This window comes from Lissotriton helveticus, chromosome 7, assembly GCF_964261635.1.
Source record: "Lissotriton helveticus chromosome 7, aLisHel1.1, whole genome shotgun sequence".
NCBI classification, from domain to species: domain Eukaryota; kingdom Metazoa; phylum Chordata; class Amphibia; order Caudata; family Salamandridae; genus Lissotriton; species Lissotriton helveticus.
In genome coordinates, this window is record NC_136068.1 from 1,392,193,465 (window position 1) to 1,392,207,555 (window position 14,091).

The 14,091-nt window shown below is 46.3% G+C and overlaps 1 protein-coding gene across 2 annotated transcripts in view; it reads right to left on the reverse strand.

Annotated features, from left to right (window-relative positions):
• FOXK2 (forkhead box K2) overlaps positions 1–14,091 on the reverse strand; it is a 389,544-nt gene that overhangs the window by 14,001 nt on the left and 361,452 nt on the right. The window lies entirely within an intron of this gene.

Below are 14,091 nucleotides of genomic sequence, written 5' to 3' on the forward strand. Positions count from 1 at the left end.
GTACTACTGGTAGTACCCAGATTTTTACATGTTGGTGCTAGCCAAATACGTCTAGGGTCAGAGTAAGCTGTACAGGAAAATAAAAAATGACCGACTGTTTCTTTGGTGGCACCACAAGCAGGACAGCTATTGTGTAATCCACCTCCCCACCTTCCCGACAATGATCTAAGTGGGAGCGCTCCAGCTCTTAGTTGAAAGAGGAGCTTTCTGTCGCCTGGTCTTGTTATAGCGTCCCAGTACGGTTCAAGGCAGGGATATAGCTTGGTTTCTAAAAAACCTCCGGCCATGGACGTTGCACTAGAACTACTCCAGGTCCGAACAGCTACCTTCTCCCAATAGATTTCTCTTATGATTCTTTTTGCTGGGAAGGGGGTACTCGCTGGATCTTCCCACAGTGCCTGAAGACCAAGTTCGCTCAGGGTTAGACTAAGAGTTTTTAGCCATCCAATTTTGTGGAACACATCCCTTTTGATGATATCTAGGAAACCCTCGGCATAATGAGAAAGCTCAGGCGTAGTCCAGAGCCTTCGCCAGTACAAGATCGGACGAAGTCTAACCAAATCTGCAACCGCTTTTCTACCCAGATCGTACCTGAGAGGCACCAGTGGGGTACTCTTGGGGACACCAGTGACAGCCCGGAAAAACTTGTTTTCTGAGGTTTGGAGTGCAGCTACCTTCTCAAATCCCCAGAGCTCAGCACCATAAAGTGCAGAGCCGAGAGTCTTAGCTTCATATACCTGCAATGCTGGCTTTATTGGTCTAGTCAGAGATTTTCTGTGTTCTACACCAAGAGCGCCAGCCAATTGCCTATGCCTTAATAAAGCAATATCTATATGCTGGGACCATCTGAGATTGTTAGATACATGGATTCCCAGATATGTAAAAGCATCCACTACCTCTAAAGGACGACCATTCATAGTTAACTTGGATTTGAAGCTACGGTGGGGGTTAAAAATCATGAGTTTTGTTTTGGTCACGTTAACTTCTAAACCATGCTCCCCACAAAATTGGTCGAAAATAGACAGGGCACGCTGTAGACCACTAGGCGTCTTAGATAAAATCAACGTGTCATCTGCAAACATTCAAATAGGAATTTTTGTGCCAGCTAATGAGGGAGCATCAACATTCGGGGACAACATACGAGCAACAACCCCATTGATATATAGTGTAAATAGTGTGGGCGCCATCAAAAACCCTTGCCGGACACCACGCTCGACTAGGAAATCTGCAGTCACCATTCCCTGGCCCCCCCACTGGATCTTAGCGAAGTTAGCTTCGTGAAGCCTCATTATCATTGTCAGCAGCTCTTCTGGTACTCCCCCATTCCTCAACACCACAGCTTGGACCTAGGTACTAGGTCGAAGGCAGCCCGCAAATCGACAAAGGCCGCGTACAGGCTGCCCCCGCCCAGCAACACAGTCCTCCACTGGAGTAGGGTAAAGCGGAACACCTGGTCCACCGTACTAGTAGACCTTCGAAATCCCGCTTGGAATGGGGACAGGGCATTGTTCTCCTCGGCCCAGTCAAGGAGCCTGTTTACAACTAGACGACCAACTACCTTTTGAATGGTATTAATAAGGCTTATGGGCCTGTAATTGCCCGGCTGGGATCGGTCACCTTTCTTAAACACAGGTATTATTACTGCACCCTGCCAGGATGTTGGTACGGTTGTGCCCCGAGCGATTGAGTTGGTAAGAAGATAAATATACTTGCACCATCGCTCTTTATCGTTAATGGAGATGTCAGCTGGAACACCATCTAATCCTGGGGCTCTGCCACTGGACACTGTGTTGAGGGCCATCCTTATTTCTTTAGTACTAAAAGAGTCATCTTTAAAGTAAACAGGACTTAAGTCGACCACCTCAGTGGCATAGTGGGACTCAGCATATTGGGGCTTAAAATATTTGACCCACTCCTCTTCTGGCACATTATTATTGGGAGGTTCGGGTAGTCCCCCTCTGCCCCATTTTACGATGTTCCAAAAAATACCTGGAATCTTTCCTATCGCTTGCTGCTTTTAGTTCTACCCAGTGGAGCTCGTCCCATGCTTTCTTTGCCTTTATTACACTATCCTTGTATACCTTTCTAGCAGATCGGATAGCCTCAGGTTGCCTCCCTTTAATAGCGGATCCTAGAGCTAAACGGGCCTTCCTGCATTGGGTATTATACCATTTTGCCCACTTACGGGGTTCTTCTCCCTTGCTTCTCACAGGTTTTACAAAATGGCTCTTAATGGCGCAAAAGAGTATCATGGATTGCAGTTACACTGCTTGAACCTGGATTGGACAAATTAATTTGTTCAATGGCAGATATTACTTTGTCGGCTTCAGTGTTAATGCTAGCAATGTCTTCTTGCGTTGGTGCCCAGACCCAAAAAAAGGAGACTATCGTATAAATTCCTGCAACTCCTGCTAGTGTTGGCGAGGAGACGAGTGGCCATCACTTGGATGGGTCAGAGGGCGCCTGAGATTCCCATGTGGCTGAGGGATGCGAGAGAGTGGGCCTTGGCGGAGGAGACTCATATGCGGCACACCCGCAAGGACGACAAGTTGCAGGATGATTTGCTTGCCTGGAGGACGTTGTGTATGGAGGGGCTGGCGGAGGATGACTCTGATGCCACCAGTGCTGAGTTGTTTTCTTCTGACGCCTCGGAGTCTGACTGTGGAGGGGAGGGTGCCGGAGAGGAGGGCCGTGAGACAGTGTAGGTGTCCCACGTTGCCACGCTACGATCCCTTGATATGTATGTATGTATATTGATGTGATTCCCATGGGTATATACCGCCGTCAATTGACTGGACCATACCTGGCCCGCACACAAATGTCCTACTCTATTGAATCAGTACTAGCGATGCCATTCGAGGGGTTAATAGTTGTGGTTGAACTGTTTAGTATTATAAAAATGTATAATGACAATAATGGCGAAGATACTAATAGGCTTCATATCTTGGGAGTACGACCGCAAAATTCTCTGCTTATGACCATGCTCTGATCCTACGCCGCCCAGCCTCCGGGATGTGGGCCATATATGGCTGTGTAGTGCCGGTGGAATTGCATATTCTTATTGATCGCATATCAATAGTGTTGATGTCGTTATGCTCTGTGCCTTTCTTTTCTATGACTTCGCTACAATAAACATATGTTTAAAAAAAAAAAAAAAAAAAAAAAAAAAAAAAAGGAGGGAGGGAACCCAAGGCTATCAATACATTCCAGATACGGGTCCAGGACTAAGGTACTGCCGAGCGCAATATACTCTCATACAGAGGGTTTAATAAGTTCCTTGCTCTCTCTAAGGTAATACTTTTGATATGAAAGTGTTTTTCAACCAGATCTCGTCAGTTTTTATTCATAGTGTCAGGCTCAGAGAAAAAGAGCAGCCTGCCAAGCTCATCAGCTCAGTCTTTATATAATTGAGCCAGGGGATATTCAAGCCTTTCTCACACGAGAAACAATCTTTGACAATCTCCCTATTAAAAGAGGCAAGTGGATTTGTCCAAATTGAGCAACACAGGAGCAAGGGGGCCAATTTGATGGTGTCTTCCACAGTCCCATGCTCCTGCTGCAAAATACAGAATGCAGGTGGGACACCCAGTAATCTCCTCAACACCCTTTTTTGTTCAGCCTGAAAGGGGTTTGTGTTTTGTATCCCCAGATGCCTGATCCAGACTTCAACAAGGGACGGCACTTTCTTCTAGGAACCTCAAGCAAAGGGGCCACTGTTTTTTTGTTGACTAATGCGATTGGCAAGATTAAAAACGTACCCTGCCGAGCTGACAATTTTTTATAGCACTTTAGTAGTACCTCTCCCATTAAAGACAGATATCGAAACTCATGGGTAAGAGTACTCGAGTGAGCTTGTATCGAAAAGCCCAACATCTTAGTTTGCTTGAGGTTGCGGGCCATGATAAAGGTTTTAGACTGGTTTGTAACAAGTCCAGGAGAGACCATAAAGATGACAAATTCTTGAACCAAGATGTTAAGGCCTTGGGGGCTCTCGAGAATAGGACTGCATCATTCGAATACATTAAAACTGGGATCTGAAGAGGGGGCGTCAAAAACTTTATTAGACATGGCAGCACCTAGGCCATTAAATACAGTAAAAACAACAGTGGGGCTAGGACACATCTCTGGCGCACCCCTCTCCCCAGCTTAAAGCAGTCTGCCCACCCACCAGATGGACCAAACTTAACTGATGCAGATAGGTTGTAGTGCAAAGCTCTCAGGAACTGGACCACATTTCCATCCACTCTTAAATTAATCAGAATCTCCCATAACTTGGACCTCATCATGCTGTCAAAGGCGCAGGAGAGCTCTAGGAAGGCCAAGAAGATGGAGCCCTGCTTAGCAACAGTATCTTTTCTGATTAGCATGTGCAATTTCAAGCCTTGCTTCAACACACCAAGCCCCTCACGGAACCGATACTGCAACTGCGTCAGAATGTTGAACTCCCTGACCCAGACGAAAAGGCGTCCCATAACAACTTAACAGCCAAGTCCCACAGGATATCAGAAAGTAACACCCTGGTGCTTGAGGGTTGCCCTTTTGAGGTCTCGCCTAGTGATTTTGATTACTCTGCAGCACGAGCGAACGAACGTTATTGCCTAGCGTGTCGAGAACTCTGGGGAATTATTTTTAAAATATAAAAATTGCTACTGCTTTGGGGGCTATTATGTGCTTTTAAAAAAACGTCACTCACTTTTTCGTTTTTGCAATTTTAAAATAGTGCACTTTACTGTTCATTGCTGCTATTATCGCCACATGCTCCCTTGATGCGCCGGTGTACTCGTCTGTAAGAGCGAGTCAACAGAGCACGGCCATCTTGGGTAGCACTCTAGTTGTTCGACCGTCCTCCTCCTATTTAATGGAGGCGGTGCAAGCACGCAGCACGCGCCGAAGGCAAGCCCGTCTGCGTCCTTCCGTACCCCGGTAGCGTACAACGCCAGCCACGCTGCCCCAAATGCCCCGCGTTTGATTTATTCTAGTGATGAGCTTGTTATGTTGAACAACCAGAGTGATAGGACTTGCAGCACTAAAGTGGATAATGTGATGGGTAAGAATTCACTTAAGATCTCTACTGAAGGGATTATCAGCTGTGGGTTGATTAACGCTAGATCTCCGACAAAACATTATATGGAGATTTTTATTTTGTTGGAGGACTATAATCTTGATGTCCTCTTCTTAATGGAGACCTAGACAAGTGTGGACAGGAAAGTGTAGCTTGGCCTTGCCTGTCCTCCAGGCTATAAAATCTGCCATAAGCTGAGACAGGATGGCAGGGGGGGGAAGTAGTATACATATATAAGGATAATTGGAACTTCTCTTCTTTGTGTGTAGAGGACATACCGGCGATTGAATCACTGGGGTTTACACTTAAAGGCATCAATGGTGTTTTATGTACACGTTTGCTTTGCTATAGACCCCCAGGGGGCGATATTTTTTCTTATCAATCCCTGATTGACACGATATACAGTCTAGCACACTCACACTCTAAACTCTTGATCCTCAGAGATTTTAATCTCTGGGAGAATGGTACTCCTGACACTGCGTTAAAAGAGCTCTGTCAAGCCTGTGAGAGTGCTAATCTCCATCAATTGGTACTTCCTGCTACTCACCAGAAGGGACATGTGCTTGACCTTGTTTTTGCAGATGAGAGAGAAACATTTGTTCAAGACATACTTCCTCAATGTTGGACCGACCACTCTTTGGTCCTCTTCTTGCTGAAGATAGCCAATCGGGGTCAACTAGATGGCAGTTTTTCAGCTGCCCGAGTTAGTAGAGAGTGGTCTAGATTACTCAGGTTAGCGCACCTCCCCCAGCTTGTTAACGAAAATTATGTTGTGCATGACTCGGTGGAGGAGAACTAGTAGAATCTGTGTGATCAGATTTGCAATTCGATTGACCAACTTGCACCGTTGAGGAAAGATAAAAATGGTAAAAAGCCATCCGCCCCATGATATGAGGAGCTGAGACTGTTGTGGGCTAACTGTAAACAGGCTGAAAGGAAGTGGGAGAAGAACTATTTTGAGGCAGACAAGGTGGCCTTTAAAAATACGCTCCACTCCTATAAAGTACTAACAGGTAAAACCAAGGCTAAATACCTTCAGGAGATTATTTTGCTTTCCCCGGATAAGCCACAAACCCTTTTCAACCTGGTTAGAGGCGTATCTAACCCAGATTGTGCTAAATCCATTATCCCGACCTCACAGGGACTGAAACCCTCAGGTGAAGGGGGTGGGTACATACAGACTGATAACGTAACTGTATCAAGTAACAATATAATCCACACGGAACACATGTCACTTTTGGATAACTTCCTGATGCCCTTATATGAGGATTTTCATGTAATCGCTGCTGGGGTTTCCTCTGTTTCCCCCAGGGACCCGCTTCCTCATAAGTCCTGGAAGTTGTTTGGAGGCGAACTCTTCCTGCTTCTATACCAGATCTGTAGTCAATCTTTAGTCACAGCTGTAGTCCCAGACTGCTTGAAAATGGCCGTGGTCTCTTCTTTATTAAAAAAGCCATCATTGGATCCGCACAACCCAGCCAACTATAGACCCATTTCCCTGCTACCCTAACCAATTAGGATTCTAGAAAGGGTAGTAACTAAATCCCTCTCTAAGTATGTTGAGGATAACCAGCTGCTGGACGAGGTTCAATTCGGGTTTCGTCCCGCACATGGGACCTAGACTGCCTTGGTGGCGGTCCTGGATGACTTGAGAATGCGAGCCGACAGTGGTCAGGCAGCCTTTTTAGTGCTGCTTGACATGTCGGCCGCGTTCGACACAGTCAATCCCCAGATACTGATCAGAAGGCTGGAGGAATTGGGTATTGTGGGCAAGGCCCAAGATTGGATCCATTCTTACCTCTCGGATAGGCAGCAGTCAGTGTTTCTGCCGCCTTTCTTCTCTGAATACAGTAAGGTTAAATAAGGGGTCCCTCAGGGATCAGCCATCAGCCCGATCTTGTTTAATCTATACCTTGGCCCTCTCATTGTTCTGATAAAATCGTTTGGAATTAATGTCATCAATTATGCGGATGACACTCAGCTTGTCTTCTCTTTTGAGGGCAACAATGCAGTGTCCATGGAAAAGTTTCATGACTGTCTTCATCAAACGGCAGGCTGGTTGAAATTGAACTCTCTACAATTTAATGAGGACAAAACAGAAGTTCTGTGCTGTACGACCGGCCGTATTCAGTGTCCTCTTCCTACAGATTTTTGACCTGGCTCGAACAACAACAATTCCTTACTGCCTACTAAAACTGTCCATCAGGGGTCCTGATGGACAGTAATCTCCAGGTAGTCTCCCAGGTAAATAAAACAGTGTGCACCTGCATGGTTTACTTCGAGCTTTGCACAAGATCCTCCCGTTTTTGCCGGTTGCCACGAGGCCTCAAGTAGTTCGGAGCATTGTGTTGAGCAGAATTGATTACTGTAATTCACTGCTTTTGGGTGCTCCAGCCTCTCTGCTCAAGAAGTTAGAGAGTGCAGACAATGGCAGCAAAACTCACATTAAATCGGCCATGAGATGCGTCATCTTCTCAGGCCCTTAGGGACCTTCACTGGCTGCCAACTGTAGAAAGGATACAATTTAAGGCATTGTGCATTGTCTATAGGGCAGTACATAAAATCGGGCCTAGGGTACTTCAGAGGAAATTCGCATGGTATGTGCCTGCTAGATCTTCCTCTACACACCTTATTTGCGTCCCCCATGTCAAGAAAGTGCGAACAGGAGGTAGATCTTTTAGCTTTACTGCCTCCAGACTCTGGAACGCTCTTCCCCTGAGGCTTAGACTGTTGAACAGTCTGGCTTCAGGAAGGAACTGAAAACCAGTCTGTTTCCTAGAGAGTAGACATCGCTTTTTCTGTTGCTCCCGCTGTTCTGTAATCTAAGCGCCAGGATACCCTTTGGGTGACAGTCGCGCTATATAAGTGTACCTTACATTACATTACACACAGCGCGAAGCGCTGTCGCTAGCGAGATCAATTGTTGTAGACCTGAGTTCGGAAGGGGGACAGGAGATGTGGACGTGGACTAAGGACAGAAGCTGCGCACGCGTACGGCGGCGCTGCCAGAACTCGCAAGACAGGAGATGTACACGAGACAGCTTGCAACGCATTAACACGCCTCCTACTTCCTTGCTGAACAAATCAGAGGACTGCAGATGTGCACGCACCAACATGCGACGCGTTACCACGCCTTGTGCTTTCTCACAGCGTCTGTTTGAGCTTGCGTCCAGACAATGTGCACGGTCACACGCGGCGACATTCATCTTGCGCTGCTGCGGGGGCCCAGTTTCGGTGCCGTGACACTCCTGTTCTGTGCAACACAGGACAGAAAATGCAGGTTAGTAAAGCGCCGCAGAAGGTTACAACATGGGCCTTAGAAGTTTCCTGTCTCGCCGAGCTACTGAAAGGGGTTTACGATGCAGACAGCAGGAGTACTACAGATGTGCACGCGCCAACTTGCGACGCGTTACCACGCCTCGCGCACAGTGTCTGAGCTTACTGTCTCAGAGGTTTCATTCACCTACGGTTCTGGATACTGGGGTATGTGCCTCAGTCAGAGGCCGGTGCAGACAAGGCTTTGCTTTCTGATATGTAATCATGTGCACTCAGCCCACACCCGAGAAAGGAGCAGAATCTGGATTAAATAATGTAGAACTGTGAAAACCCGACCCTTGAACACCGGGTTCCCACAAGGGGTGCACTTGTGACAGCAGGTGCAGAGACCCTCTAGGCTGCCTCTTATCTACCATGAGGGATGAATGTCCGCCTTTGCTTCTGTGCTGTCGGTTCAGCAATCACCATCTCGCGCCCCTCACATTAATAAAAGGAATATGCTACTTACCAGTATGCATCTGTTCTTGGCATGTAGAGCTGCAGAGTTGTACACTTAGCAACAGATCGCCACCTGGTGTTGGGCTCGGATGATTGCAGGTTGTTGTCTTCTTGGAAGAAGTCTTTAAAGTAAAGTAAAGTAAAGTCCACATTTGTAAAGCGCACAATCACCCGTAAGGGTCTCTAGGCGCTGGGGGGCCGTCGGGAAGATTAAGCGAGCTATTGCCCAGAGTCACATGGTGCTGGGCTAACCTGCCGCCGGAGCCGGGGATCGAACCGTGGTCCCCAGATTCCAGCGTCAGTCGCCCTGGCCGCGGCGCCACACCTCTTCCTCGTAGTCTTTGTAGTCACGAGATAGGTGACTCCTCCCTTGGACAATACTGCGCATGGTCATCCGACTCCATCCTCAGATTGTTTTTCTCCAGGATGGGAAATGATGGAGTTACTAGAAGTAAAGAGAAAGGATGTCCATGCGTGTGCATCTAAGTAACATGAGTACTGGAACGGATACAAGTCCCGGGGAGGCGGGAGGTCGTGCACAACTCTGCAGCTCTACATGCCAAGAACAGATGCATACTGGTAAGTAGCATATTCCGTTCGAGGTATACGAGCTGCAGATTGTACACTTAGCAACGATTGTGCAGCAGTGTCTCCCCTAGCGGTGGTCGCTTGCATCCGTTGCAGCATACTGAAATAGTGTTTTAAGGACAGCTTGGCCTACTGCAGCTTGCTGCTTGGCTTGCACGTCAACACAATAGTGTTTAGTGAAGGTGTGTATGGTAGACCATGTTGCTGCCTTGCATATGTCCTCTAGTGGTATGTTTCCTAAGAAAGCCATAGAGGCTCCTAGTTTGCGAGTGGAGTGCGCTCTAGGAGGAACTGTTAGTGTACGTTTAGCTTTTTGATAGCATATTTGAACACACTTTACAATCCATCTGGCAATTCCTCCTTTAGAGATGGGATTGCCTTTGAGTGGGGAAGAGAAAGATACAAATAGTTGTTTTGTCTTTCTGAAGGATTTAGTCCTGTCTGTGTAGTATAAAAGAGCACTTCTAACATCCAATGTGTGTAAAGCCCTTTCCGCAACAGAGTTTGGCTTTTGAAAAAACACTGGTAACTCTACTGACTGGTTAAGGTGAAAAGGAGTAATCACTTTTGGCAGGAATTTAGGATTAGGTCTAAGAACCACTTTGTTAGGGTGTATCTGAAAAAAAGGTTCTTCTATTGTGAATGCTTGTATTTCACTAACTCTTCTGAGAGAGGTGATGGCAACAAGGAAGGCAGTTTTCCATGTTAGGAATTGCAGTTCACACTTGTGTAAAGGCTCAAAAGGGGGGCCCATAAGCCTTGTAAGGACCACGTTTAGGTTCTATACTGGTGAAGGTGGTAACTTAGGTGGGATTAAACGTTTTAATCCTTCCATAAATGCTTTTATTGCAGGTACTCTAAAGAGAGATAGATGCTGTCTATTTTGTAAATAGGCTGCAATTGCTGCTAGATGCAGTTGTATGGAAGAATAAGCCAAGTTGGATCTTTGTAGGTGTAGAAGATAGCAAATAATATTTTGGATGGAAACATCCAATGGGTCAATGTGATTGTTGTTACAGTATATTGCAAATCTTTTCCACTTAGCAGCATAGCATGCTCTAGTGGTGGGTCTTCTAGCCTCTTTAATTATATTCATACATTCTGGTGGTAAGTTTAAGTAGCCAAACTCTAAGACCTCAGGAGCCAGATCGCCAAATTCAGTTGGCTTGGTTCTGAGTGCCTTATTTCTCCATGGTTCTGTGTTAACAGGGATGGCATGAGCCGTAATTTCTGATGTGGAACCAGTGAGAGATCTAGAAGAGTGGTGAACCATGGCTGTCGTGCCCATGTCGGGCCACTAGTATTAGTTTGAGAGACTGTTGTCTGAGCTTGCGTACTACTAGTGGAATGAGTGGGAGAGGTGGAAAAGCGTACGCAAATCTGCCTGACCAGTTCATCCATATTGCATTCCCTTCCGACCGTGGGTGTGGAAACCTGGCGGCGAAGGTTGGGCATTTTGCGTTTTCGTGGGTGGCAAACAGATCTATTTGTGGCTGCCCCCACCTTTGGAAAAATGGTTGGAGAACCTGTGGGTGCAACTCCCATTCGTGAATCTGTTGTGACCGACGACTCAACAGATCTGCTATCTGATTGTGAATTCCTGGGAGGTGTTCTACAGTCAGGTGTATGTTTTGAGGGATGGCCCATCTCCAAATGTTCTGTGCAAGCTGGGACAGTTGCAGAGAGTGTCCCCCCCCTGTTTTTGTATATAGTACATAGCTGTCATATTGTCCGTCTGGATTAGAACAGCTTTGTTTTGTACTTGAAACGTTTTGAGTGCTAGGAAAATCACTAGCAACTCCAGATGATTGATGTGGAACAGTTTTTGTTGGCTGTTCCATTGGCCTAGAGTGGTATAGTGCAGGAGATGGGCTCCCCATCCTGTGAGGGATGCATCTGTTGTGAGCACTATTTGTGGAACAGGTTCTAGGAACGGCCGTCCCTTTGTCAAGTTTTTGGTGTTCCACCATTGCAGAGAGCGATATGTACGGCTGTCTACCAACACCAGGTCTGTGAGCTGACCTTGAGCCTGATTCCACTGTTGTGCTAGACATTCTTGTAGTGGGCGCATTTGCAGTCTTGCGTGAGGAACTATGAAGATGCAAGACGCCATCATGCCTATTAGTTTCATGAACACTCTGGCTTGAAGAGAGTTCTGGCATTGAAAAAGGGAGACTAAGCTCTGAATGCTTTGAATCCTGGCTTGACTGGGATAGGCTAGAGCTGCAGATGTGTCTATGGTAGCTCCTAGATATTGGTGAACGTGCGAAGGCTCTAGGTGCGACTTGGTGTAGTTTATTGTAAACCCTAAGTCGTGTAATGTTTGAATCGTTTGTTTTGTGTGTTGGACACACTGGTTGACAATCTTGCTTTTATGAGCCAGTCGTCGAGGTAAGGGAAGACCTGTATCTGTTGTCTTCTGAGATGTGCTGCTACTATTGCTAAGCACTTTGTAAACACTCGTGGTGCTGTTGTGACCCCGAATGGAAGGACTTTGAACTTGTAGTGTTGTCCTTGTATGAAAACTTAAATACTTCCTGTGCGCAGGATGTATAGGAATATGAAAATAGGCGTCCTTTAGGTCTAGTGTTGTCAGAAAGTCTCCCTGTTGTAGTAATGGGAGTACTTGTTGTAAAGTGATCATGTGAAAATGATCTGATTGAATGTAGTAGTTTAGGGGCCTGAGGTCGAGGATCGGTCTTAATGTCCCGTCCTTTTTGGGTATTAGGAAATACAGGGAGTAGACTCCTGTTCCTGTAAGGGGACCTTTTGAATAGCATATTTTTGTAGAAGTGCTAGAACTTCCTGTTGAAGCAGGGTTATGTGTTCTGTGGACATTGGACGCTGCCTGGGCGGTATGTTTGGGGGAGTTGCTGTGAGTTCTAGGCAGTAGCCATGTTGGATAATCTGTCTTACCCACTTGTCTGTTGTGATGGAATTCCAGACATGTAGGAACTGTGATAATCTGCCCCCTACAGGAGTGGAATGCTGTAGGGGAGGCAGAGGGAAGTCACTGTTTGGGAGTGGAAGAGGAGCGATTGTTGTTATTACCTCTACCTCTTCCCTTATTGTTGTTGCCTCTGTACCCTCCTCTAAAGTAACCCTTATTAGAGGGGGTTTGTGTATGTGTTTTAAAAGATGATGTGTTATCTGCGCCGGTCTGCTTGGAGCCTCCTCTACAAGAGGAGCGACGAAAAGAACTTCTAGTCTGGGTAGATTGTAATGCACCCATAGACTTAGTAGTGTCTGTGTCCTTTTTCATTTTTTCTAGTGTATTATCTACCTCTGGACCGAACAACTGGTTCTGATTGAAGGGCTGGTTGAGGATGGTAGTTTGTACCTCTGGTTTGAAACCGGAAATGCGTAACCATGCATGACGTCTGAGGATAACACTGGTGTTACCTGCCCTGGATGCTGTGTCAGCTACATCTAGTGCGCATTTAATTAAGGCATTAGATATTAGTTTGCCTTCCTGTAAGAGCTCTACTGCCTGATCTTTGTATTGATCTGGTAGATGTTCCATTAACTTTTCTAGTTGGTCGTAGTGAGCCCTATTGTAGCGTGAGAGTAAGGCTTGTGGGTTTGCTATGCGCCATATGTTTGTTGCCTGTGCAGCAATCCGTTTCCCTGACGCATCAATGATTTTTGATTCCTTGTCAGGCTGGGGTGTGTCACCAGAAGTCTGGGAATTGGCTCTTTCACGTGCATTTGACACTACTAAAGAGTCCAATGGTAGATGTCCCTTAATGTAGACTGGATCAGCTGGTGCTGGTCTATACTTTTTCTCTATTCTGGGATTTAGTACCCTACACCTTACCTTATCTTTAAAAATCTCTGGAGCATGTTTAATGACCCCATTGATCATAGGTAGTATTTGAGTAGATCTTTGTGACTGCTCAAAAGTGTCTAATAAGAAATCCTCCTCAATGGCATCAGAGCGCATTGGAACTCCATGGTAAAGTGCAGCTCTGTTTAATAGATGATTGAACCCAATACTATCCTCTGGAGGGGAAGGTTTTGTTGGGTAGTATTGAGGGTCAGGGATGTCTGATGCATTATTTGGTTGGAAATTATATGCATCATCGTCTTTGGGATATCCTGGGTTGACATCCGCATGCTCATCTAAAGGGTATGTATGTGGCTCTGGTACATCATCCCCCCCACCTAAGTCATACTCTTCGTCAGTGTAGTGTGATGATGCAGGAGATTGAGCAGGAGAAGTTATAGGCTCAATATATGGAGTGATAGGAGAGGAAGACGGTGAAGGAGAGGAAGGGTGCATTGCAGAAGTTGCACAATCCTTTTTGGCAGGAACCACAGTTGGAAGTGGTGTGTCTGCTGGTCTCTTTTTGTGTGGAATTGCTTCCACATGTCCAGTTTTTGGATTGATATAGACCTTTTTCTGCTTTGGATCTGGTCTAAATAGATCTTCCTCTTGTATAATCCTCTTCGGCGCCGATTTCTTAGGTGCCGATAGTGGTTCCTTAGTGTTTTTTGCCTTAGGAGGAGTGATTGAGTCCTGTGGCAATTTCTTCGGTGCCGAAGGTGGTTTAGGCTTGTCTGTATCAGGCCTTGTGGTCTTTGGTACCGTTATCGAAGATTTCGGCGTGGAGACAGGTTTTGTTGGGCCTGAAGCGCCGGAGTCTATCTTCCCGTCTTTGTTTTTG